Below are 25,185 nucleotides of genomic sequence, written 5' to 3'. Positions count from 1 at the left end.
CACAAGGATGCAAAAAAAAGCAAGTAACAGGGAATGGAAAAATAGAAAAGAAATAACGTACAAAGAAGAAAGAAATTAGTAAGAAAGAATGAAGAAAATAGGAAAAAAAAATGAAAAAAGAAGAAGGAAGAAAGGAAGAAAAAAAGAAGGAAAAAAGATGGGATAAAGAAGGATGAAAAAAGAAAAAAGGAGTGAAAAGCAAAAAAGAATGAATGAATGAAGAAAGGAAAAAGAAGGGAAAAAACAAACAGAAAGAAAGGAAAAAAGAAGGAATAAAGAAAGGAGAGAGAATGAAGAAACAAAAAAGGAAAAAAGAAGAAAGAAGGAAAAACGGAGGAAAAAAGAATGAAGAAGAAAGAATTAAATAAGGAAGAAGGTAGAAAGAAAAAAGAAACAATAAGAAAAAAGGCGGAAGAAAGGAAGAAGAAAAAAAGTAAGGAAAAAAGAAGTTAGAATGAAGAAAGAAGTTAGAAGGAAAGTGGAAAAAGGAAGGAAGACACAAAGAAACAAAAAAAAGATGGTAGACAGATGAAGCAAGTAACAGGGAAGGACGAAAGAAAAATGGGAGAATTAAAAAACAAGAAGGGAGAAATAAGGAAGTAAACAGGAAGAAAAAAGGAAGAAAGAAGAAAAAATAACGAAAAAAGAAGGAAGAAAGAAGGAAAAAAGAAGAAAGAAAGAAAAAAAAGAAGGAAGGGAGAAGAAAGAAGGAAGAGAGACGGAAGAAAAAAAGGAGGCAAAAAGAGTGAAAAAGTAAGTAAAGTAAGTGAAGTAAGAAGGAAGAAGTAAAAAGAAACAAGAAAGAAAATAGGTGGTAATAGAAAGAAAGAAGTTAGAAATAAGGAAGATAAAATATGGAAGGAAGAAAGAAGAAAGAAAGAAGGAAGAAAAATGGATGGAAAGAAGCATATGAAGTAAGAAGGAAGAAGTAAAAAGAAACAAGAAAGAAAATAGGTGGTAATAGAAAGACAAAATAAAGAAGAAGGAAGAATAAAAAGGACTTTCTTCATTCCGACCTAGACAGAATAACAGGTAATAGAAAGACAAAATAAAGAAGAAGGAAGAATAAAAAGGACTTTCTTGATTCCGATGCTACAGCTCTCAGACTGTGCACATTGAGGTTGGGGACCAAATCCCATGCTTTCATCCATTGGTTCCCTGTGCAATTGCAATTGTTCTGGTCAATCACGAAGTACTTACCTGGTTGACTACAGCGTCGTTACACCAGCCCACTGAAGTCTGCCGTATTTTATGAGATTCTTAATATTTTCTCCTTTTTTTACTTGATACAGCTCACGATTCATGCGTCTGCGCCACACACCATTGTTTTGTTTCCCTCCGAGTATTGTACGCTGAATTTTTCGCTCGAAAACCCCGAAAGCTCTCCGGTCTGCCTCTTTTAACGTCCATGCTTCATATCCATAAAGGGCCACTGGTAGAATCAGAGTTTTGTATAGAGCAAATTTCGTTTTCGTCTGCATGTTGCGGGACCTAAGCTGGTTACGTAATCCGTAAAAAGCTCTATTCGCAGCAGCAATATGTCTTTTAACAACACGGGAAACGTCATTGTCACATGTCACAAGCGTACCAAGATAAACAAATTCTTCAACTACTTCACAACACATCCCCATCAAGCACTACCTCAACACCAACACCACTAGGTCTTCCTCTATCTCTACCTGCCATTATGTACTTTGTCTTCTTAGAGTTAATGGCTAAGCCTATCCTCGCCGTCTCCCTCTTCAGTGGGACAAAAGCCTCCACTACTGCTCTGCGATCGATTCCAATGAGGTCGATGTCGTCCGCAAAGCCCAGGAGCATATGCGACAGTGTGATGATCTTGCCATTCCTCTGCACGTCAGATCTCCTAATAGCGCCTTCGAGTACAATGTTGAACAATAAATTTGAAAGTGCATCACCCTGCTTCAATCCGTCAAAGGTCACAAACGAGGTTGACACTTCGTCTACAATCCGAATACTTGATTTCGAGCCATCCAGCGTTGCACGTATCAGTCTAATCAGTTTCGCCGGAAAACCATGTTCTGCCACAGCTTATTTCTTTTCACTGAATCCTACGCTGCTTTGAAATCAATGAACAGATAGTAGGTAAGTCTGCAAGATGTGCTCCGTTCAACAAATCTTCAAAGTGCTCCTTCCACCATAGTCTTGTCAATCACGGAGTAGCAACTACGAAATGCATGGTCATCATGCTCATGCTCATAAATCTGGATTCGCAATTTGGGGGTTCAGTCGAGGAATTTTTGTGGATGTCTTTGCTTGAGTTAATTACAAAATAGGGGTCGAATCTAAGGAGGACAGATATAAAACCTATAACGAAAATCCTATTTCGTTTTGTACAAAATTCATAGTTTTCTATGCGTGCGCCTCGACTCGACACATTGTGATGAGTAGCCGAAATAAGAATCTTAAGCATAACTACGTGATTGAGATTGCAAAGGTTTTGCGCACGCTAATGGAAAAGTTCAACTGCAAAGAAACTGTAAACATCTAACGACTTTGAACGACTATTAAATTAATCAACGATTTCAGGTTAAAGGGATGGGTTCAGACTCAATTTCTTCACAGGTGCTCTCGCTTTATTCTACAATTTTTTATTAATATGCTGAAAAATCCAACAGCATTGCCAAATGTGGGCTGCTATCTGGCTGTAGGTATGTGCGAGCCGCTTTGAACACTTTATGTCATTTGAAGGTTGTCGAAGCATTGCCCGATTACTTTGATTGCTAATTATTTGCCGGTCAGTTGAGATTTGCATTAGGCCTACTTCAATGGTTTCCAACTGGGAGGGAGCTCTCGATACTACACATCAAATTAATTATATACTGTCGTCATTTCTAAATTCATCTTTGCGTGTTATTGTTGTTATATTGCCTTCAAAAATTTGCTTGCCGAGAGTTTCGTTTTCGGCTCACACTGACAGCTAGATTTCGGCTCGGCTTGACAAAAACACATTTTTCGTATCTGTTTCTCCCTCCCAGGTTTCCAAGGAGCGATTCCAAGCAACAGCATCAAAATTTAAGAAAATTTTTAATTCATGATTTTCTATTGAGTTGAAACTTTGCACAGTTTTTCAATTTCATCTAAATCGTCATTTTCGATATCAAATCTTCATATTGAGTCACGACTAACTTTTCAAAAGGGTGTATGTGAAAATGGTTCAAAAATATTTAAAAAGCTGCACAGCAAAAACGGAATGTTCGATTGTTATGATTTTTCAGCAAAGTTAGACAACTAAATGGTGATTCTTAAGAAAATGTGCACAGTAAAAAAAAATTTTTGCCTTTAAAAATATCATTTTTGTCACAAAAACTCAAATATCTCAAAACCCTATCTTTTTTCGAACGTAATTTTTTTTAGGGAAAACGGTGATGGTAAACTAATAAACAAAAAAGTTATGACATTTCAAACATTTCACAATTTTCACATATAGTAAACAAAAAAAAAATTTCCGTGTATTTTTTTTCAAGAATCGCAGTTTGATGCTGATTTTTTTGTTAAGGGCCTTGCGTGAGTTAAACAAGTTGTTTGTATGATATTCCATATTTATGTATTCATCGATATTATGTATATTATATGTATAAATATTATATGTATAAATAAATAAAAATGAATTAATATTATCCTAAGTATTAAATTAAATGTGGCAGTTACACAATGTTGTTATAGAAACTCTAAGAGTTTTGGGTTTGAATTTTGGTATGGGTTATGATATCATGAAAACAGTTTATTAATACTTATTTTTTATTTATTTTATTCAAATTTTTTAAAATATCGAACACTTTTGAATTATTATCAGCACAGTTTGAGTATAGTTTTGCTTTAATTTTATTTTCCGACAATGGAATGAAACAGTGAAATTTTGGGTTCCTTGGATCGTTTTCGCGTTATTAAATTGCTCGCTGAGCTCTGAAGCCTTTATTTCGTACTCTTCAGTAGTAGTAAAACAAAATGATAATTTGGTTAAATCTTTTTCTTTTCTACGATTTGCCCAATCAAAAAGTTCTTTCGCAGTTTTAATTGGATGCTCACGTTCTTTGGCTAAACTTGCTCTTGTGGCCATGCGCTTTATTGTTCCTCAAATAGCATCACAAGGACCTTTGCCATGTGATGTAGCAAAAAAATGCCATTCTGCATCAATTCCGTACATTGATTTAAATTGACATTGGCTCGAAAAATTCTTACGATTTTTGTACTGCGACGCTGCTCCATCAGACATGAAATATATCTTTTTGACTTCTTTATGCTTATCAACGCGTAAAAGTTAATCATTTTCAATGAACAAGTTTACGGATACTGAATCGTGTCTTAAATCTTCGGAAATTATAATAAAACTTAAGTGTTCAATTTGCGTACTTCCATTAAAATAAATAACGAATGGATGAATTGTAGCTTGTTGTACGTTCAGTGATGGGACTGCACTTCATCTTACAATACAAAGCTGTAATTTTCAGAAAAATCACAAATGACTAAAAATTCACCATTTTGTAATGTATTTTTCGTATTTTTAAAAAGCTGGAATGCTGGATTGTTCTGTTTTAATGAAATCGTGAGGATTAAACTTTCTAATTTCAAGCAAAAATATGACACAAACTCATCTACAGGTTTTACAATAGTTTCTATGTCACACCTATCCGTGGTCACCCATTGCTCAAATGATAACTGATCAATATATTTTTCTTCAAACTCAGCGAATAAAGTATTTTCCAATGATGAAGAATCTGGACAATCCGAACAAGATCGTAGATAGCAATTTGATGTTGTATTTTCACACAAAAGACTACCAGTTAACATTTTAATATCATTTGTTAAATTGATTCTTTTCAAACTATGTAAAATAAGATTAATATTCTCATGGGTTGTGCACACACACACATTATGTGTTCCTGAATTGGAAAGAAGCTTACATTGCCTTGGCCGAAGGCTTGCAAATGAGGAAAAACCTATTTTAATATTATCGTGAATTTCCTTGAAGCGTGTGTACGCTTCTTTCAAAATCGTCATCATTAATCGTTTTGGATTGCTTGACGCTTTCCATCTTTTTACTGATACATAATCTTTTTGACCAGGCATAGCTCGACTTACTTCATCATCTTCAAAATATTGAACTACTATTTCTTTTGTCTCATCTGTTAATGCAGTACTAGACCTAGTATTTTTGGTTGAAAGACAGTTATTCTTCAATTGTTTTGCCTCTTTACTGTATTTCTATTGGTTTTGAACTCATCAATGGCATCCTGAATAGACCACGAACTTAGCAGCATCGACAAAATCAATAATTTTTCTTTCCTTGTCGTGGCTGCATTCGAGAACCTTTCCTTCATATTTATAATTACCTCATCGTAGTCTGTATTTTCCACATCATCAGGTCCCTAATTTGAAGAGGTTTCTTCGTACAGCTTCGTTTATTTCACGGTATTTTTCTCCGGGTAATAAACGTAGTCCATCTTACTCCATTTAATCAGGTCACTTTTATCCCAGCTATGCCCTCGTTAAAGCGTTCGATGTTGACCTTTTGGATACACTCATCTTCCGATTGATTTGTTGAAACAGATTTCGCTGATGGTACGGTGGCAAGGCTCTCAGCACTTAATACTTCTGGTAATTCCTCAGTTGTTGTCGATACATCTGGCAATTCCTCAGTTGCTGTCGTTTTCGAACTTCCTGCGCTCTGCTCAACCGATGATATACAGATTGCTCTTTTGTCAACGTTTAGACGGCAGGACGTGCAAATGCGTAAATTTGTATTCAATGTGGACATTGGAGCATAACCAGTCGCTTTCAGTTTATCTATAGTGCTTTCGGTGAGATTTCGTAACTCTTTTGAACACTTTTTTCCATCAAACGGCCTTCAACAGTTGAGAGCCGCTTTCTCATGTTGTTCGTAATATTTCAATAAACAAAATCACTTTTAAGTTTTTACTGACTAGTTTGGTGTCATTTGCTTGACTGAAGAAAAAAATTACTATAAGATCTTTAACAACCTTAGTAGTAGTAATTTTTTTGCTTTTTCGTGAGCATTGTCATGGTATGTACCTATCATGCATTTGTTGTTATTGAAGATACCCGTTTCCTCCCGATCATAAAGTCTATTCTCTAAGAGGTATATTTTTTGCAAGTAAACTATAGACGTACACGTGTATATAAATCTTTGATTTTGCAGCTTTTGTCTTAAAAATAACATTTCTGATATGTTTCTATCAACGTTATTATCAACAGGTTTCAACACTATTAAAAGAATTTTTCGCCAGTCACGTGCAATGAAAATTATGACACTATCAATACTTTTGATCACAACACTGGATCGTGTCTAAGTTTCTTATAGATGCTATGAATAATTAAATCAAAATATCATGAAAACAACTTGTTTAAATCACGTCCCTTAACAATAAAATCTGCATCAAACTGCAATTCTCGAAATAACACACAGAAAAAAATTTTTTTACTAAATGTGAAAATTGTGAAATGTTTGAAATGTCATAACTTTTTGTTTATTAGTTTACCATCACCAAATTTTTATGGTAGATAGCTAATATAATGGACCGTTTTCCCTAAAAAAATTACGTTCGAAAAAGATAGGGTTTTGAGATATTTGAGTTTTTGTGACAAAATGATATTTTTAAAGGCAAAAAATTTTTTTTACTGTGCACATTTTCTTAAGAATCACCATTTAGTTGTCTAACTTTGCTGAAAAAATCATAACAATCGAACATTCCGTTTTTGCTGTGCAGCTTTTTAAATATTTTTGAACCATTTTCACATACACCCTTTTGAAAAGTTAGTCGTGACTCAATATGAAGATTTGATATCGAAAAATGACGATTTAGATGAAATTGAAAAACTGTGCAGAGTTTCAAATATTTTCGAAATGGTCGCTCAGGATCGACTGACATGCCCCCGTGGAATGCCTCATTGAATATTTGCTTTATCCAGTTTTCCGCGAGCGGTAATGGCCTACGGGCTAGTCTCTGATTTGACATTTGTGGAGGTCAACTGCACCCATCGTTCCGAGCATTTTGATCAATATGGTATATAAGAAGGCTTGAATTCACCTCATCAGCACCTTTTTATATACCATATTGATCAGAATGCTCAGGCAATGGTGCAGTTGACTCCTAACATCAAATCAGAAACTTCTTTCTGGTAAGCTGATAACCATTACCCTCGCGGAAAACTGGATACAGTACTGGGTACCTTACACCTCGGGAAATTTTTCCTCCGGATTTTGTTTCTCGTGCATTTTAAATGGGGCCGGGACTTTGATGTTCCGTTCCGTGATGTTCACGAAAACATCACATACGTAAAAATACATGAGGAAAAAATCCGCGGATCGAGTTCCCGAGGTGTGAGGCTACTCTCAACGGCTAGTACTGTTTCACTGCCTTTGACTAACCGGGAAACTTTCAATAGTTAGGTTTTGGACAGGTGTTCAGCAGACGACAGATATTGTCGAAAAGTGATGTGCGTGGCTCGTGTTTCCAAGCGGCCCGAGTCCCTGCAGAACGCGCACAGTCATGACAAAGATGATGGTCTTTCGTGCTTATTATTTAACATCGCTTTGGAGGGGATAATACAAAAGACAGGGATCGACACGAGTAGCACGATTTCCACGAAGTCCGTTCAGCTACCTGACATCGTCGTTAACATTGACATTATGGTACGTACTTTGCGAAGCAGGAGGAAACCTTCTACAGACTTAAGAGAAAAGCTAAGTGGAACGGACTAGTCATCAACACATTGAAAACAAAGTACATGATAGGAAGAGGCTCAAGAGAGGACACCGTTAGCCATCCACCATGAGTTTGTATCGGTGGTGATGAAATTGAGGTGGTTGAAGAATACGTGTACTTAGGCTAACTGGATACCGTCGGAAACTAAACTAGCAGTGAAAATCATAGACACATCACGACAGGAAATCGTCACCATACAAAACTGACTATCTACAAAATGCCCATTAGACTGATAGTCCACTATGAACACGACACCTGGACAATGCTTGTTGAGGACCCTCGCACACTTGGGTTTTCGAAAGAAAACTGCTCTGGTGATTAGGTGAAAGAAAACATTTATGGTGGATAACAGATGGAAGACAATACATGGAGGAAACGATTGAACCACAAGTTGCATCAGCTGTAGGGAGAACCTTCCATTATTGTTCACACCGCAAAAATCGAACGACTGCGGTGGGCTAGGCATGCAGCTAGAATGTCGGGAAAAAAGCCAGATAAAAATGGTTCCATCATTAATTTGCATTTTCTTTTGTCTTTATTAAAGATATTTGCAGCCCTCGGCTGGCTCATCTCTAAGTGTATATTTAATTTAGACGTTCCGGTCTGAAAAAACGTAGCAAAATCTAGTTCATGAAGTTTGAAAAACTGTCTTGTGAAAAGATCTGCGTTGTTAGAAACAACGTTTTAATGAGATGAAAGGAGATGCGAAGAAAAGAGGGTGGCACTTTCCTCGTGATTTTTGCTTCATTTCTAACACACGACATTTCCCGTACAATGTATAATAAATACGTCACCTTTTACCTAATAATCGGAAACTCACTCTCCCGGTTTGAAAATGAACGATGTAATCAATTTACGCCCACAGGCGACATAGGATAGGCGAACGTATTTTTACCACCATGATTGGCCCTCTAACTAGGTACCTGAGCGGTGCTTGCCATCGTACCAGCTTCTAGGATGTTGCTGTGCTGAGAAAAACGTGCAATTTCCCTGCTCGATGAACCAACGCTCCTCCTGTTTCGCTCGATTCCATCTTCTGATTTCCGAAGAAATTTTGTTTTCCATCTGTTCGGCATCCTCTTTAGCACACCCCTCCGGATGTTGTGAATTGAAAGTAGCTACTTATTTTTAACAAACGGATAATTCAATCTGGTCCTTGTTGTCATCACTACAACGCAAACAGCACCATTGGCGAATTTTCCGATAGAATCAACCGGATAGACGAACTAGGAAATGGTGGATTTTATTTTCAGTCAAACCATAAAGGAGAAATGTCGGTCAAGTCACCCCTACATTGGCTGCCGGCGGTCCATTATGCGTATGGTAGGTTGGAGCGAAATGTGGACATAAAAATTCTGGGGGAGCGCAATTTACCGAGATTTATGAGTATTGGCCGTAGGCCACTCTTTTTGCGCTATCGTTATTGCCATGGTTGTTGAGGATTTTGATCTAGATACTAAACAGAAGGTTATCGAACTCAAACTAGCTTTGAAATGTAATTTCTGCCTAACCTTCGGGCGGAACAAATGAAATAGAAATAAAAGTTCGTGCCAAATAAATTTATAACCTAATTGGTTTGCTCTTCATCTTCACTTTCCCAAACCTAACAGAGTCAAGCAGTGGGAAGCTGTCTGTGTGGGGTGATTAAATTTCCAGTGGTGTTGTTTCCTCAATCTAGGCAAGGCTGCTCGCATTACAATTCAAGGTTTTTATGCTAATTTGTTATGTTTTCGGAAGAAGTTTAAGTGCTCATTGCGTAAAGTATTTGCCATCGGCGAACGAGTAGGTACATATATTGTTTCACGAGCATGAGTTGAGTATGAACAGTTGGTAGAGCAAATACAATTTGTTGAGTAGTTTCTGAATGAAGTGAAAAGAAAATAATTTATTATAGGTTCTTCTTCAATTCGCAGATATGTATCAGACAACCCGGAGATGGTGTTAGTAAGGGTTTCATTGTATAACATTTCCCGCATTCAATTTTGAATACAAAAACGTTGTCTTGTTTGCTTTGCCTTGGCGTAGCACTTCCAGTACGATAATAGCCAACGACACTAGTTTTGGAACAGCCAACGGGGTTATTGAAATTGTTCATCCCAACTAAATCAAGCAGGGCAAAACGAATGACATCATTTGACCAAAACAAATGACAATTTACTCTGCCCAAAGTGTGTTTTTGTGTCAACAAATAACCATTGCTTCAACGGATACGGCCATTACGAAGTGGTTGGTAAATAAATATTTCCAATTCCGATGGGCACCGATCAGTTGCGCAATGCTCTATACCAATATAACTTCGTTGAGCATGACCAAACGAAATTGAAATCTATTTACAATCCGATCATTAATGTGATCGGTTCATTTCAAACGATCGTTCAACAAAATACTGATCGATAATTATGTTGTATTGGCTTACATTCCACACACAAACGTACCCTGAGTGTGGCCAGTATGGCTGGGCTTGGAAAGCCTCCGGAGGAGAAATTATCGATCGCGCCAAATTTGGGAGCCAAACGAGACGGAGTTGTGCAATTTAAACGCCGCGGGAGATGAAAGTGGTTTGCCTCTGCGGCTGTGGAAAAGCTATGCAGCAGCTCGTGTCTTGAAGGAATTTTTGGCAATTGAATCGACGATTTTATTGCTTAATATTGGCATTTCTTCCTAGCTATTTAAGCTCATCAAACGATACAACGTGAGCAGATTTCGTTCATTAGTAGGCGATAGGTAAATGAAGCGTTTTTGATTTTTTCGCATAAAGCATTGACGCATTAAAATTAATTTTATTGTACGAGAAAGGAAACACCAAGTTACGTAAACCAAATATAGTATATAAACAATATAGTCCACTTCGTAAGTTCCCATATATTAGGCAAGAGACAGCACATTCACATCATCTTGCGTCACAAAAGATAACTAACGCACAACAATTTGAAGACATTTGAATCTCTGTGAAGACATTTATTTTGTGAAGACATTTTGAAGACTTTCCAAAATATTTGAAGCCTTATATACTTATTAGAAGAAACTTGAAGACAATAAATAAGCCAGTGAATAGAAAATACAATTTTATTGCTTACTAATAAATTTTGCGACCTCTATAGACTAACTATATAAATATTACAAAAGTTATAATAGTCTTAGTCTCGGGCTTAGAATCTCAAACATAAAAATACATTCACACTAGCCGGTTGATAACTGCAACGCATTTTAGACCTCATACACAGAGTTAAAATAAAAAGTTTCGTTGGTTCTTTTTGGTAGAGAGTTGCAAATGTTTGTAACAAAAGTACGCAAACTTTTTTACACCAGTTGTACAAAAGTTGCATACCGCTCTGAAATTAAAAGTTTCAACTTTCAAAAGAAAGTTGAAACTAAATTACCTAAAATGAAAGTGGAATATTTTTATTCTAAAACGACAGCTGCTTACTCAAAACAAAATCTCCCAAATTTTACCCTCCATGTTTTGTTTTTGAATTCATAGTAAAAGAATTAGTATGAGTTTTTTTTTATTTCATATTATATTCAATCGGTGTTTAATCATAAACACAAAGTTGATAGGATGTTATGTTCAGCATCCGACCAGCAAGCAACTTGGTTCAAAACTATGAAAATAATCCATCCACTTGTGGTGCGCATCGTAAACATCTAGGCGATCTATACATTGCGCCGTAGTATTCCTGCCAGTTGAGAATGCCAATACAAGTAATTTGTCTGTAAAAAAAAATAGAAAATCAGATATTCAACATTATGTGCACTCCAACATTGGAATTTCAACCAGAACTAGTTTCACGCCATTGATGTGAGTCTCGGTGTATGAGTTGGGTGGTTTGCTCTGGGCAATTGTATCAGGGCGGCACACTGGTAGTGTACATTTTCTTGCTCATAAGTGTAAAATTATGACCTACCTTCCTGTTCCATGTGAAGCTCGATTATTTCCTGCAGAAAAAATAAAGAAGGTTCATGCCAAAATCTGCGAAAATTATTTAACGTCGAGGCAGCACCGAACATAACTGCTGCAAAAAACTTGGGATAAAGGAATGACTGTGATTTGTTTTCTTTTGATGACTTCGCTACTGTCAGTCAGTCCACTTGTTGTATACATATTGATATTTTAATAATTTTATACTTGAAAAGATGATTTTTAAAGTTACACTCAGAAAAGATGGAAAATACTTTTGAATGAAACGTATAACTTTCGGCCAAGCAAATTTGACTTTTATTTTAAAGAAATTTTCTAACTTTTTCGATTGAAAGTGCATAAATTTTGAAAGAACAGTTTTTATTTTTTCTGTGTACGCACTTCACTTTGAGCTGTGTGCTGGTTAAAAAATTCTCGATGGCAGCATTTGTTTATTTTCCTTGGCGGTGGCATCGTTTTTGACGTGTCTGTGAAAAGGTATTTCGATCATTACATCGGAACGCAATGGCCGATCTAATATGCGGCAAATGCAACCGTTGAGCTACAACCAGATTTTTTTTTCTCAATTCCTTCTGAATTCATCTGATCTTTTCGGCATTTACATTCCATCATTCAACATTCCTCTAAATATCCTTCAAGAAACTCTTTGAATTTCCCGTGGATTTTTAGAAGAATTTTCAGTGAAAATTTTATAGATTTTTTCGTGTAAAATAAGAAGAATTTACGATGAAGAACTTCTTGTCTAAATTTAAGAGAATTGGGAAAGTTTTTGATCACCGTACATGACTCAATCATTATTGATTTGTTGGCATCTATCGGGGAGTACAACATCTAAAGCTCAAAGTAAGAGGGAGCGCAACAATGAAGAACAGTATGGATAGGTGTCACAAGCTAGCGACGAGTATGAAGTGAACAGAAATTGAAATTTTAGTAGAGGGCCAGTTGTGAGAACAGCATTGTTGAAATCGCTGTTATTCTGCCTAACGTCCACCCAGGAACGGCTTGGGTAGTAGCATGGTGACTACTCTTACCCAGACAGGCACAGGTGACTGTCTTGGTAAGGTAGTCATTAATGATGATTAAATTTAAGAGGGTGAAATTGAAAATTCAGATAAAATTATCGAGGAAATTTATAATAATGTCCGTAAAAAGAAATAAATGAAATCCTCCAAATATTAAGCGGAAAATTCTTCTCAATTTCTACTGAACTCCCACAAAAAATCCCTTTTAATTTCCACAAGAAATTTGTCCAATTAATTTCCATAGAAAAAATGTCGACAAGAAATTGAAATTGTTTTGGTGTTAAATGGATATTTCTCAGAACTCCATGGTAAATTACTACAAGAAAATGTTCTTAAAAAACCCAAGGAAACTTGTTACACACTTTTGTTAAATTCTTACTTGAATTCCTTTGGTATTTTTTTTTGAGAATTATTTTATGAATTTCTCCTAAAAAATCGTTCTGGTATTCTTTCTGAAATTCCTCAATGAATTTGTTCGGAAATTTCAGGGATTTCTCCAAAAAATCCTCCAGAAATTCCTTTGGAATTTTCTCTAAGAGCTCCTCCGTAAGATCGTCTAAGAATTCCAGCGAAAGTATATCCAAGAATTCCTTCGGAAGATCCTCCAGAATTTCTCCAGTAGTTCCTTCACGAATTTTTCCAGCAGTTCTTTCAGGAATTCCTCCTGAAGTTCGTCCAGAAATTCTTCCGAAAGTTCCCCCAGGAATTCCCGCGGAAGCTCCTACAGGGATAACTCCGGAAGTTTCTCCAGGAATTCCTCTGGAAGATTCTCCAAGAATGTTGCAGAAAGATTATCTAAGAATGCCTCCGGAAGTATACTATGGAATTTCTCTGGTATTTCCTTCAGGATTTCTTTCGGAAATTTCTGCAGCAATATCTCAAGAAGATTCTCCATGAATTCATTCAGAACTACTTTCAAGAAGTCCTCGAGAAGTTTGTTTAGAAATTTCTTAACAAGAAGGAATTCCTGTAGGAGCTTTCTAGTAAGGAAGTCTAGGTAGGAAGTTTCTCCAATAATTCCTCCTGAAAATCCTCCAGCAATTCCTCCGGAGGTTCCTTCAATAAATTCTTTGGAAGTTACAACAGGAATTCGTCGGGAAATTTCGTCAGAAGTCTTAGAAGTAATTAGAAGCTCCATCCAGAAGAAATTAGTTAAAGTAATAAGAAGTTCCATCAAGGATTTATCCAGAAGTTGCTCAGAAATTTATCCGGAAGTTCCTCCAAAAAATCTCACGGTAAATTTTGATTGCCTACAGGGTATTCTTTAAAAATAAATTTGGAAGAATTTCATTTGGAAATTCAGTTGAAAAATCCGGTGGAATTTTAACCAGACTGAATAAAAATCCAGGGAAGCTCGTTATACACTATCTCGTGAAAATTTTAAATTAAATATAAATATTTAAAAAATATATAAATTATCTTTAAAAAATATTCTTTAAAATTCTAACAATTTAAATGTTAAAAAATAAACATTATTCCACATCAATAAAATAAGGACTTAATTGAATTTACAATTGATTTTGAAATTTCTCGCTGATAATCATAATTTTAACATTTTAATATTGAAGACATTTGAAGACATTTCTAAACAACTGTGAAAACATTTGAAAATATCATCTGGCATCCCTGCTAACGCCTGAAAACGATAACCAAGGGGTGCGTTAATTGCAAAAAATACACTAATTTAACAATTTTTGAATATTTAAAATTACATTTTTCAAAATTTTATTTTTAAACTCAAATTGGGGTCATGGGATGATTTCTAGCATAATATTTCGAAATGTTATATTGCATATTGAATTATACGTTTAAGCATCCCTCGGAATGTCTCTTCACTACACTGCTTGCCTTTTGTGACACCGCGGCGCTACTGTGTTGTCTCTTCAAATCAGCCAGAGTGAACTATATTGGTAATAGGTTATATTTGCGTAAAGGCTGTAGGAACACACAAAAACCGAATTTGGGATAGAAGGTCCGGTGACCCATTATGTAATTTTCCAATCGAATCAGATCGACAAATTAAAGTGATGGCTGTATGTGTGTAATAGCAAGTAGCAAGTATGATATCTTTCCAAAACAGACTCCATTCTATTTTAGCAACAAAACCATTCGATTTTGACAATACATACAAAAAAATTAATGCAATGCAATCACATGGGTGACACCGTGGGTCCACAAAGTAGCCGTCTAACTGCATATTTTTCACTAAAATAAAAAATTAATGCGTAAGAGAAGCGGAATCATCAAATTTCCTTTTAACTTTAAATTTCATAATTATTATTCAAAAACAGATAGAAATCCGAATTCCTATTGTTGTCCAGTATTTTTTTGACTATCTCGTATTTTTTGAACTTTGTTTATGTATTTTTTTTAATCCACAGATTAAGATCAACACCGATGTTGTTGTCCAGGAGGAAATATCTAAATTTCCGTATTTTTGCTCGCTCAGAAAGTGTTCGTCTATTTGAAAAGTTTTCTCGTAAAACTCGAATATAATAGTCGAATATAATTCCATGGAGAATTAGGAAATTTTCCAATCAGGGTATGAGCAATAGATGAATAAAAAATTTCCACACATTTCCATTCTTTATGGAAAATTCTTCTTTTATAATTGGAATTTTTGCTTTTAAAACTGATGGTTTATTTTTGTTTTATAGATATTTTTCAATTGTTTATGAAAATTTTGTATTGTTTCTCAAATACTTATTCAAAAGGACCTATGTAATTTTGTAAACAAAGATTCAGACGTCGATTTGACCAATCTGATAGTACTTCCACGCAAACCATCACCACAGGCAGGTAGGGGAAGCCCTTGCCTACATGTTGATGGTGTTGGTTTGGGTAGTAGTGCCATCAGATTGATCAAATCGACGTTTGAATCTTTGTTTACAAAAATCACATACGTGCTTTTGAATTAGTAAGGAGAAGATTTGTGGAAATTTTATATTCAATAATTTTTATTTTATTTTTTTTTTTTTCTAGGGAAAATTTCTAATTTTTTTGGGGAGTTTTTATTTTAGTCTATAATAATTAATAATTATTTGCGAGCTTCTTAGGGGAAAATGTTACACGGTTTTGAAAAATTTGTCTTCCTTTTACTTCCACTAATTCGTTTTTGGTATCTACACAGATACGTATTTCATCCACCACTTGTGGACATCTTCAGTGTGCTGTTTATCGTTTTATAGTCTATAATAGTTATATTCGGGAGCGGGTCATTTGGTATAAAATCATTTGACATATAGGCCAATTGGCATAGCGGTCATTTAGCATAATTTTGAACAGCGTCAAAAGTGATGGTCATTTGGCAGGATTGTACCCCGTTTGGCATAATGTTGTTCGGCATATTGTCGTTTGGCATAAAGTCGTTTGGCACAATGGTCATTTGGCATAATTTGTTATTAAAGCTTTGCGATTGATGAATAACATTCAACCATTCAGCTTCTACTACTTCAATGGCTCTTCATTTCAACTGGAACTTCAACTTAGTTTTCTATAAGCATTTCCTCAGTAATTAAAAGGCATTTCTAAGCCTTTGCATTGCATTGATGTATATCTTGTGTGGCAAGTACAAATGATACACTATGCCCAGGGTGTCGGAAAAGTTTCCAACCCGAAAACCTCCTAAACAGGACCGAAAATCGAGCTCGTCATCTCCGGATTGGCAGTTCTTCGCCATTGCTCGTAATGATATTAGAGACCCCGATTTTATCAGTCAAAGAAATCCTGTTCGCTCAAGCATTCTGAAAAATATTCTTTGAAAAGGAATCTTTTTTTTTTTATTTCTTTATTAAAGAGGCTTGCAGCCCTAGGCTGGCTCACCTCTGGCTAAAAGGAATCTCATTCGCTCATACATGAAGACATTACTTCTATTTGTCGATCTTATCATATGCTTCATATCCTAGCTTACCACCAGTCGGGCAAATGCACTCTTCTCTTTCCTTTTACTAAGCAAATGCCTGAATTAAAAGAAGGAATCATATCCTCTTTTGCCTTCTACCGGGCAAATGCATTCCTCAAGAAGAGATCATATCTCCCCTTGCCTTAAACAAAGCAAATGCCTGAATTGAAAGAAGGAGTCATATTCTCTCTAGCCAAATGCATTCCTTGAAAGAAGGGATCATATATTCCCTTGCCTTGAACAGGGGGAAATGCCTGTATTGAAAGAATGAGTCATATCCTCGTTAGCCTTCTGCCGGGCAAATGCATCTCTCTAACATGATGAACTTATAAATAATAAAAAATCACAATAATAAAGACGCACACAATGCATCTTTTCAAGAAGAGATCATATCTCCCCTTGCTTTAAACCGAGCAAATGGCTAAATCTAAAGAAGGAGTCATATCCTCTTCTGCCTTCTGCCGGGAAAATGGACCCGTTGAAAGAAGAGATCATGTCTTCAGTTGCCTAAAATCAATTGAAAGAAGGGATCATACCTTTCCGTGCCTTAAAGCGAGCAAATACCCGAAAGATGGAATCCTAAACTCCCTTGTCTTCTGACGGACAAAAAAGATGGTAAGTGGAAAAGGCAGATATAAAACACGACTCTACGACACTATCCATAATTCCATTACCCATAATGCCATTACCCCGAACGCCATTACCCCTAATGGGACACTACCCCGAATGAGCCAGTACTCCGAATTAGTCATTACTTCAAGTTTATACATCACATCAATGAAAAAAAAAATACTCAATAAAAGTTTATTACTATTATTGTCGACTATTATTACGAGGTTTTCGGCCCTAGACCGGTTTACCTCGAGTAATAAAAGTTAATTCATTGTTCACATGAATGAACAACAGTTTGTCCTTCGCCTGGTACTGTTTCAATGCAGTTTAGGGCTAAGTATTCTTACTCTTTACGATCCCGTTCCAGGGGCAGATTATGCATTATGCACAATGCAGAGAGTCGGAGGCATCTGCGGTCAACGTCAGCATGGCTACAAGACACCAAGATTGAAGTTTTTTCTTGGTCGCTGTAGTGAAAACAACGGATTATAGATGAAGTGTGGTCTTGGAATCGACGAGTGGTTGCCCAAGCAGCACAACTTGTTTCACTACTGAACATTTCACTGTGTTGCAACTATTCGGAAAGAAACAATCTTTGCATATGTTCCATGAAATTTAACTCTCTTGCAATCCAAAAAGCGCAAGAGGTGGAGCCTACGAAAACATCCTTCGATTGCAGTAAAAATGCAATAATGTTGCAAAATTCTACAGCGGAAAAAAAATAAAATAAAAATTTAAAACTGGATTCGATTTATGGATCTTGTGGTTGATAATCCTTCACTCTACCACAGCACCATTCAACACTTCGAAGAAACTGCATGTTGACTCACCATAAAAACCATATGATTATGAAGTTTTGTACTCGAGTTTCCTGTTACTTGATTGCATCATGACCGGGATAAATTGTGAGTTGTCAAAACGTTGAACGATGCTAAATCAAACATGAAGATACACTCAACATATCTGCAACTTAATTTAAACAAACAATTCAGTTTTGAAAGACGATAATGAGCAAGTAAGAGCGAGTGAGCGAGTAAAAGTGAGTGAGTGGTATGAATGAGCCAGTGAGCAAGAGCGAGTGAGGGAGTAAGAGTAAGTGAGCTAGTAAAAGTGAGAAAGTGAGTAACAGGGAGTGCATGAGGGAAAGTGCGTAAGTGAGTAAGTGAATATGTAAGAGTAAGTGAGTGACTAAGATTGAGTGAGTGATCAAGTCGCTTTGACTTAAAAAAGGCATCATATCTTCTGTCTGCCTTATACCGGACAAACGCGTTCATTCAGAGAGTGCATCATTTCCTCTGTGTGCTATATACCGAGCAAACGCTTCCATTTAAAGAAGGCATCATCTCTTCTGTCTGCCTTATATCGTGAAAACGCGTTCTTTTGAATGAATGCTCTCTTACTCTATTTCATAGAATAGTAATTTTCCAGGCTATGATGGGGTAGAATGTCAGTTTAAGTTAATTAGACGAAAAACCAAAACTGCTGGTTAAACAGAATCTTTAATGCATTTCTCTAAGTAATTCTATTTTTTTTATCTTTTGCAAACATTGTCATTTTGCGATTCATCTATACATAATAATGAAATAATACAGATTCGAAATGTTTTCGGGGTAATGGATTTTGGGGTAGTGTCCCATTCGGGCTAGTGGTCTTCGGGGTAATGCTATTCTGGGTACTACCATTCGAGGTAGCGGGGTGGAGCCATAAAACACAACATCTCTCCTTTGACGTAAAAACGACAATAATTATAAAAAAAATTGAACATTCTTTACATTATACCAAACGACATTATGCCAAAAGGCGTTATGCCAAACGACTTTATGTCAAATGACCTACCACCTTTGGCATAACGGGCTTTTGACATAAACTTTTCGGTGTTCTCTAAATTAGTTGCTTGACTAAGTAATGCTAGCAAAACGAAATGGTAAACATAACACCGGTCAATAATAATATTAAAAATACATAATCATTGCGTAGAAAACTTGCATTAGCCGAGTATAAAGCAATGATAATTGGATTCAATATTTGCCCAGTGAAAAGCCATGTTTATTAATCATGGTAATAGTGGATGTGATCCTTTCTTTAAAAAAAGACGCTTGCCTGGATTAAGGCAATGGCGGATGTGATTCCTACTTGAAAACTGAGCGTTTGTCAGGATTGAGGCAATGGCGGATGTGACTCCTACTTAAAAACTAAGCGTTTGCCAGGATTGAGGCAATGGCGAATGTGATCTCTTTTTGTAAATAAGGCGGTCAGTCGGAATAATGCAATGCTAGTTGTGATTCATTTTTTCTAAAGCAGGCGCTGACTCGGGTTAAGGCAATGATGGATGTGATCCCTTCTTTAAAAGAAGGCGCCAGTTCTGGCTGAGGCAATGGTAGATGTGATGCTTTCTTAAAAATTTGGCGTTTTCTTGGTGTAAGGCAATGATAGATAGGATCTCTTTTTTAGAAGTAGGCCTTTGCCCAGACTAAGGCAATAGCGGATGTGATCTCATATTTAAAATTAGGCGCTTGCCCGGATTAAGGAAATGGCCGATGTGAACGCTTTCTTAACCTTTTGTCTTAACCTTTTCCATAGATTCTCCTTATTTTGGTAGTTTGATAAAACTCGTCGAGATCTGTCCCCTAGGTGAAAATTCGCTTTAAATACAGTGTTCTTTTATCAAAAAGTTTACGTTGTCTGTGATCTGGAGTCATATTGACCCCAAATGGAAATCATTTTCAGATGTTTTCGACTGTTTCGAAAGATAATTTAATCATCTTTCAGGACGCTACCTAAGATTGATAATGGGTGGGCGGGTATATATAAGGATAAAAGTTTTAATAATTAAGAGTTCCCATCACATCACAACACAGTGTTTCATGCTTATTTTATTTAAATCTGAAAATCATACTTATTCTGAACTACATATTTTCAAAAAGGTTCGATTAGAACTCGGCCACTAGATGGTCGTATATATGAAATCATTATTTTAGACTAACTCAAGATATTTCGATATATGGAATGTTCTACATTGTAAATATTCCTATCGCACAAATTTGACATTTATAAAAATTATGTCTTCAGCAAAGTTGATCTGGAATGAACGGAATGAAATAATTAGGAATTTACAATTAGGCGGCGCTAGGGTGCCTGCAATATTCTTACATGTGTGAATAATTGCCCTAGCTTGAGATCCCTCGTACCTGCACCCATGTTGCATTCTCCAGGGTTTTTTTATGGATGACCTGAAACATATTCTGTGAACGCATTATATTATTTGCATCGCTGGAATAGTTTGAATACAAAAAAAAACTTTTGGTGGACTCTACCACAACAAATCACTGTTTTTGCACCGTTTTTCACGAAAACTCTCCCCTCGATGTACCCGCCTACTTATGATCAATCTTAGATAACGTCCTTAAAGATGATTAAATTATCATTCGAAACAGTCCACAAAATCTAAAATTGGCCAAACAATGAAAAAGTTATAGCAATTTCAATTTGGGGTCAATATGACCCCAAGGCACAGACAACGTAAGTTTTTTTGAGAACGGATAGAAAGTTAAAAAAGGCGCTTGCTTGTAAGCTTGACCAGAATAAGCGAATGATGGATTTAACCCCTGTTTTGAAGGTGAGCGTTTGCCCGAAATTCGACAATAGTAGATATGACTCTTCTTTAAAAGTAGGCGCTTGCCTGGGTTAAGGTAATGGTTATAAAGGCAATGGCGATGTGACTAATTCAAAAGTAGAATTTGCCCAGAATAAAGTAATGGTGGATGTGATTCTTTATTTGGAAGTTGGCGTTTACCCGTATTGAGACAATGATGGATTTGATTCCTTCTTTAAAAGAAGGCGTTTGTCCGGCATCAAGCAACGGGAATTGAAATTCCTTTTATGGAAGTGGCCATATGCCTAAAATAAGTCGATGATGAATGCAACCGCTTCCTCGGAAGAAGTTCTGCTGTTTTGTTTGCCCGTCAGCAGTTTTGTTTGCCCGCCTTTTCTTGTGTTTTTCCGTATTTTCACAGTGTATCACTCGAATTTGACGTCACACACTCTGTTGCTTGGATTGCAACCGTGACGTCATGCTCGTTTTGCTACTCTCGCCTTCGCCTCAGCTCGTCTATATGGAATCTATGGTGCCTATCGTAGTGACACGGTGATGTCTACACGGAACCGCAAATTAACTTACTTTATTGTTCCTTTCACTCAAATCCGCCCTTGCATGGAAGAATTCGAAATGGAGTAAAATTTTTAAAAAAAATCCCGTTGGTACTTTACCTTTACTCCCGTATTGAATTTAAAATGGTAGGTTTCACCAACTCAGATTTATATAATTTTTACTCACTTGGAACTATGGTGAGAACAAGTTATTTAAACTTTTTTTTAGGAATAGTTTATTTTTCCTGTGTAGCATCAATTTACTCAACACTAAACGACAAATCAATCAGTGTTATTATCAATTCAGTAGAAACCCGAAATGGGCGATTAGCGAAGTTGGATTTTTCTCACTATACGTACGCTAAACCTAACTTCGGAAGTGGTGCGCTGTTCGAAATTAGATTTAACGTATGGATTGTGAGAAAAATCCAACTTCGCTGGCGGCTAATTCGGTTTTCTACTGAATTGATAATATTGTTTTGATTGAGTTAAGTGTGAAAAGATAAAGGCACCATGTGTCGGAAAGGTAAAGAGACGAGTCCTGATGTAAGAGAACTTATCCCTTGCCTACATAATCAGTGCAAGTCGGTTTACAAGATTGTAAGAACTATGGGTGAACTCTGACACACCGTTCAATCGATGATTGCACCACAAAAACCATGCAAAACAAACAATAATGGAACGGATGACCACGCGAGCGTTTACTGATCTTGATGATCGATTTATTGTGGGGGAAATCAAGAAAACCCCGAAAACGAGTGCACCTAAGTTGTCAATTGAGTTGTAGAGAAAAGGTATTATGATATGTATCAATACAATCAGAAATACTTGTAAAAAGTATGACTATAGTGGGTGAGAAGCGTAAAAGAAATTTCGCTTAAGGAGGATTACTTTTGGTATCAAGTCTTGTTTTCTGACGAAAGCAAATGTATCATATTTGGATCAGATGGTCGATGCATGGTATGGCAAAAAAAAAATGAGAACTCATTCCAACAGCAAAGCATGACTGGGTTCTGTTATGGTCTGGGGGTACATGAGTGCAACCGCTGTAGAAAAATTGCATGTCATTGAAGAAATTGTGGATCACAAAATGTAAATTCGCTTTATTAAAGAAAGTTTGAGCGCTGGTGCTGCGAAATTAGACTTACAAGGAGCATATATGTTTCAGCAGAATAATGACCCCATGACCCCAACCGAAAATACTAAGCTGTGGCTACTTATTATAATTATTGTTTTTATTTAGGAAATGTTTAGCCCTAGGCTGGCTCACTTCTTACTATGGCTTCTTTATAATAACATCAATTAACCCACCTCTAAGAGCGTAGATATGATCCCAATAGAGTATCTTAGGAAGGTGGATGATAAAATTTCTAAAAGACACATTTTCAACATAAACGAATGGGAATTAGCTTTAACTTCGTAAAAAGCGACTTCATCGAAAATAAATTTTATTCTCGTGTTTCCTTACCTTTAAAAAAACCGCGTCAAAAAATCTTTTTGGAACATCCGCGTGAAAAAGCGCCTAAATCCTAAAATTCGCATAAAAGGCAACCAGCCTAAAAAACGACCTTAGTGTACCATTCATTTTGTTTCTTTTATTATGCACTCAAATAACACCTGTCACATAAATTCCCATTCCGCAACATTCCACGGCAGCAGAACTAGCCGGACCACACGGAACCCCGCGGGTATCAACTACGAAAACGATGGACAAACTGACGGTGTCTCATTTTAATTGAATCAATTAGCGAGTAAAGTGCGCCTTACCTTCATCACTCCATGTAGGCTGTGACCTGGCTGGTTCGCTCAATCCGTGCTCTCCGCGCTCGAGGGGGCTGCGATTGAAACACTACAACACTGCAGATAGACGACTCTGTCACTTTCTGTTTTCAAAGTTTTCACTTTTCCAACGTTTGTTAAAAGACACTGCAGCTGACGGACTGACACTGAATTATTTTTTTTCCCGCGAGAGGGGCTTTTCTTTTTATGAACCCGCCTTCCGGTCTTCGTTCGACTGAGATTGACACCCAGTACCCGTGTGCAGCTGGGTATGACTACAGTTTAATCACATTAGTCTCCCTGAAGCGAAGGTTGCGATTTCCCACCGGGTCTAGTCCAAAAAGCACCTTTGATGCACTGTCGTCTCCAATGGGAAGGAAAAATTGATCGTAAAATAAATTTCAACTAAAACAGTCGGCAGTCGTTGTCAGTGTCTTCCTTTGCCACTTATCTTTCGATTTGATTCCGTTGCAGACACCAACGTCTACACACCAGCTACCGCCACTACTTCTGCACCTTCATCAGGTTTGTTTAGTTTTAATTTCCTTCCGCTCTTCGTACGCGAGCGTTCCAGCTTCGTTCCAGCTCGTTCACTGATTTTCACAAGTTTTCCAACTCTAGCCCCCTCGAAGAAAAAGTGGAGAAGCAATTCTATTTCCGCTTCCTTACACAATTCAAACACTCGCAAGAGAACGTTTCCACTTTTCAAAAGAACCGAAGGAACACGACGAGATTTATTCGATTTTGATTGTTCTTCGCTGTGTTCGGTTTCGGTTGCTTAATCCTCTCCGGCGTGCCAAACGGAAGGGGAAATTAACTTTGAGAAAACTTGAGGATAAGTACACGGTTTCTTCGTTAGTGATTTGTTGGGAAAAAGTTTCGCTAGTTCTGCACGGTCATTCACGGAATAATCTGCAAGAAAAATGAAGAGGAGAAAAATGTTTATCAGTGATGTAGGAATAAAAACGAGCACGAAGGTAGAACTTTTTCTCGGACTGTAATTACACCCTTGAGAGGAGTTTGATGAAAAGCCTTGCAAGATAATAATACGGTTATTGGATGAAGTGTAGAATTACTTTAGCTAATTAATCCTAGTGCTGAGGCGATATGATATTGCTCTTAATGATTTTATTTATGCTTATGTACATTTAAATGCGGCGTACAAGGCTGGTACGTTATTCTATTCATTTAATTTTCCGCATTCATCGACGTGGGAATTAATAAATATGTACGTCCATGTATTTGGATATCCTAATAAATTTGACAATAACTAATGAATATTTTAAGAAATATCTATGATTACGATGTGCATCTTCTTCTTCTTCTTATTGGCATTACTTCCCCACACTGGGACTGAGCCGCTTCGCAGCTTAGTGTTCATTAAGCACTTCCATAGTTATTAACTGCGAGGTTTCTAAGCCAGGTTACTATTTTTGCAATCGTATATCATGAGGCTAGCATGATGATACTTTTATGCCTTCTTAAGGGAAGTCGAGACAATTTCCAATCCGAAAATTGCCTAGACTGGCACCGGGATTCGAACCCAGCCACCCTCAGCATGGTCTTGCTTTGTAGCCGCGCGTCTTACCGTACGATGTGCATATAGGAGCTTATTCCAGAAAGCTATTCCAAAAAGCCCATAATTAATCCACCTAGCGATGATGGTGCCTTTCTCCAGCATTTAAAATGATTAAAACCCATATAAGGAAAAATAGAAGTGTAACTTATAGGTGGATAGGTCATATTTTTACATTCAGTATTTTAGTGTAAACTTCAAACAAAGCATGAATGATGGCAAAGTGAACCGTACCAAAAACACCGTGGCCGTGGGTATTTGGAATTACCAAAAGGGAAAAGGGTCGTTTGGATGAATGCCATTAGGCCGAACAAACTATTAGGCTGAAATCCATCTGACCGAAAATCATCCGGCGGAATAGGTCATTTGGTCAAATAGGACATTTAGCCGAATAAGACATTTAGCCGAGTAGGTCATTTGGCCGAATAGGACGACAAACGTCTCACTACTCACTTCGAGCTTCTCATTTTTTACAGTGAGAA

At 36.8% G+C, this 25,185-nt stretch overlaps 1 protein-coding gene across 1 annotated transcript in view; it reads right to left on the bottom strand.

Annotated features, from left to right (window-relative positions):
• The window catches only part of LOC134219247 (histone-lysine N-methyltransferase, H3 lysine-79 specific), a 442,335-nt gene that overhangs the window by 353,930 nt on the left and 63,220 nt on the right, over positions 1-25,185 (bottom strand). Inside the window, exon 2 of the mRNA XM_062697950.1 lies at positions 23,116-24,039. The gene's annotated coding sequence lies outside the window, so the exon portion shown is untranslated. The remainder of the gene's footprint in view (positions 1-23,115; positions 24,040-25,185) is intronic.

Source organism: Armigeres subalbatus, chromosome 3 (assembly GCF_024139115.2).
Source record: "Armigeres subalbatus isolate Guangzhou_Male chromosome 3, GZ_Asu_2, whole genome shotgun sequence".
In the NCBI taxonomy this organism is placed as follows: Eukaryota; Metazoa; Arthropoda; class Insecta; order Diptera; family Culicidae; genus Armigeres; species Armigeres subalbatus.
This window is presented reverse-complemented; position numbering and strand designations above follow the sequence as displayed.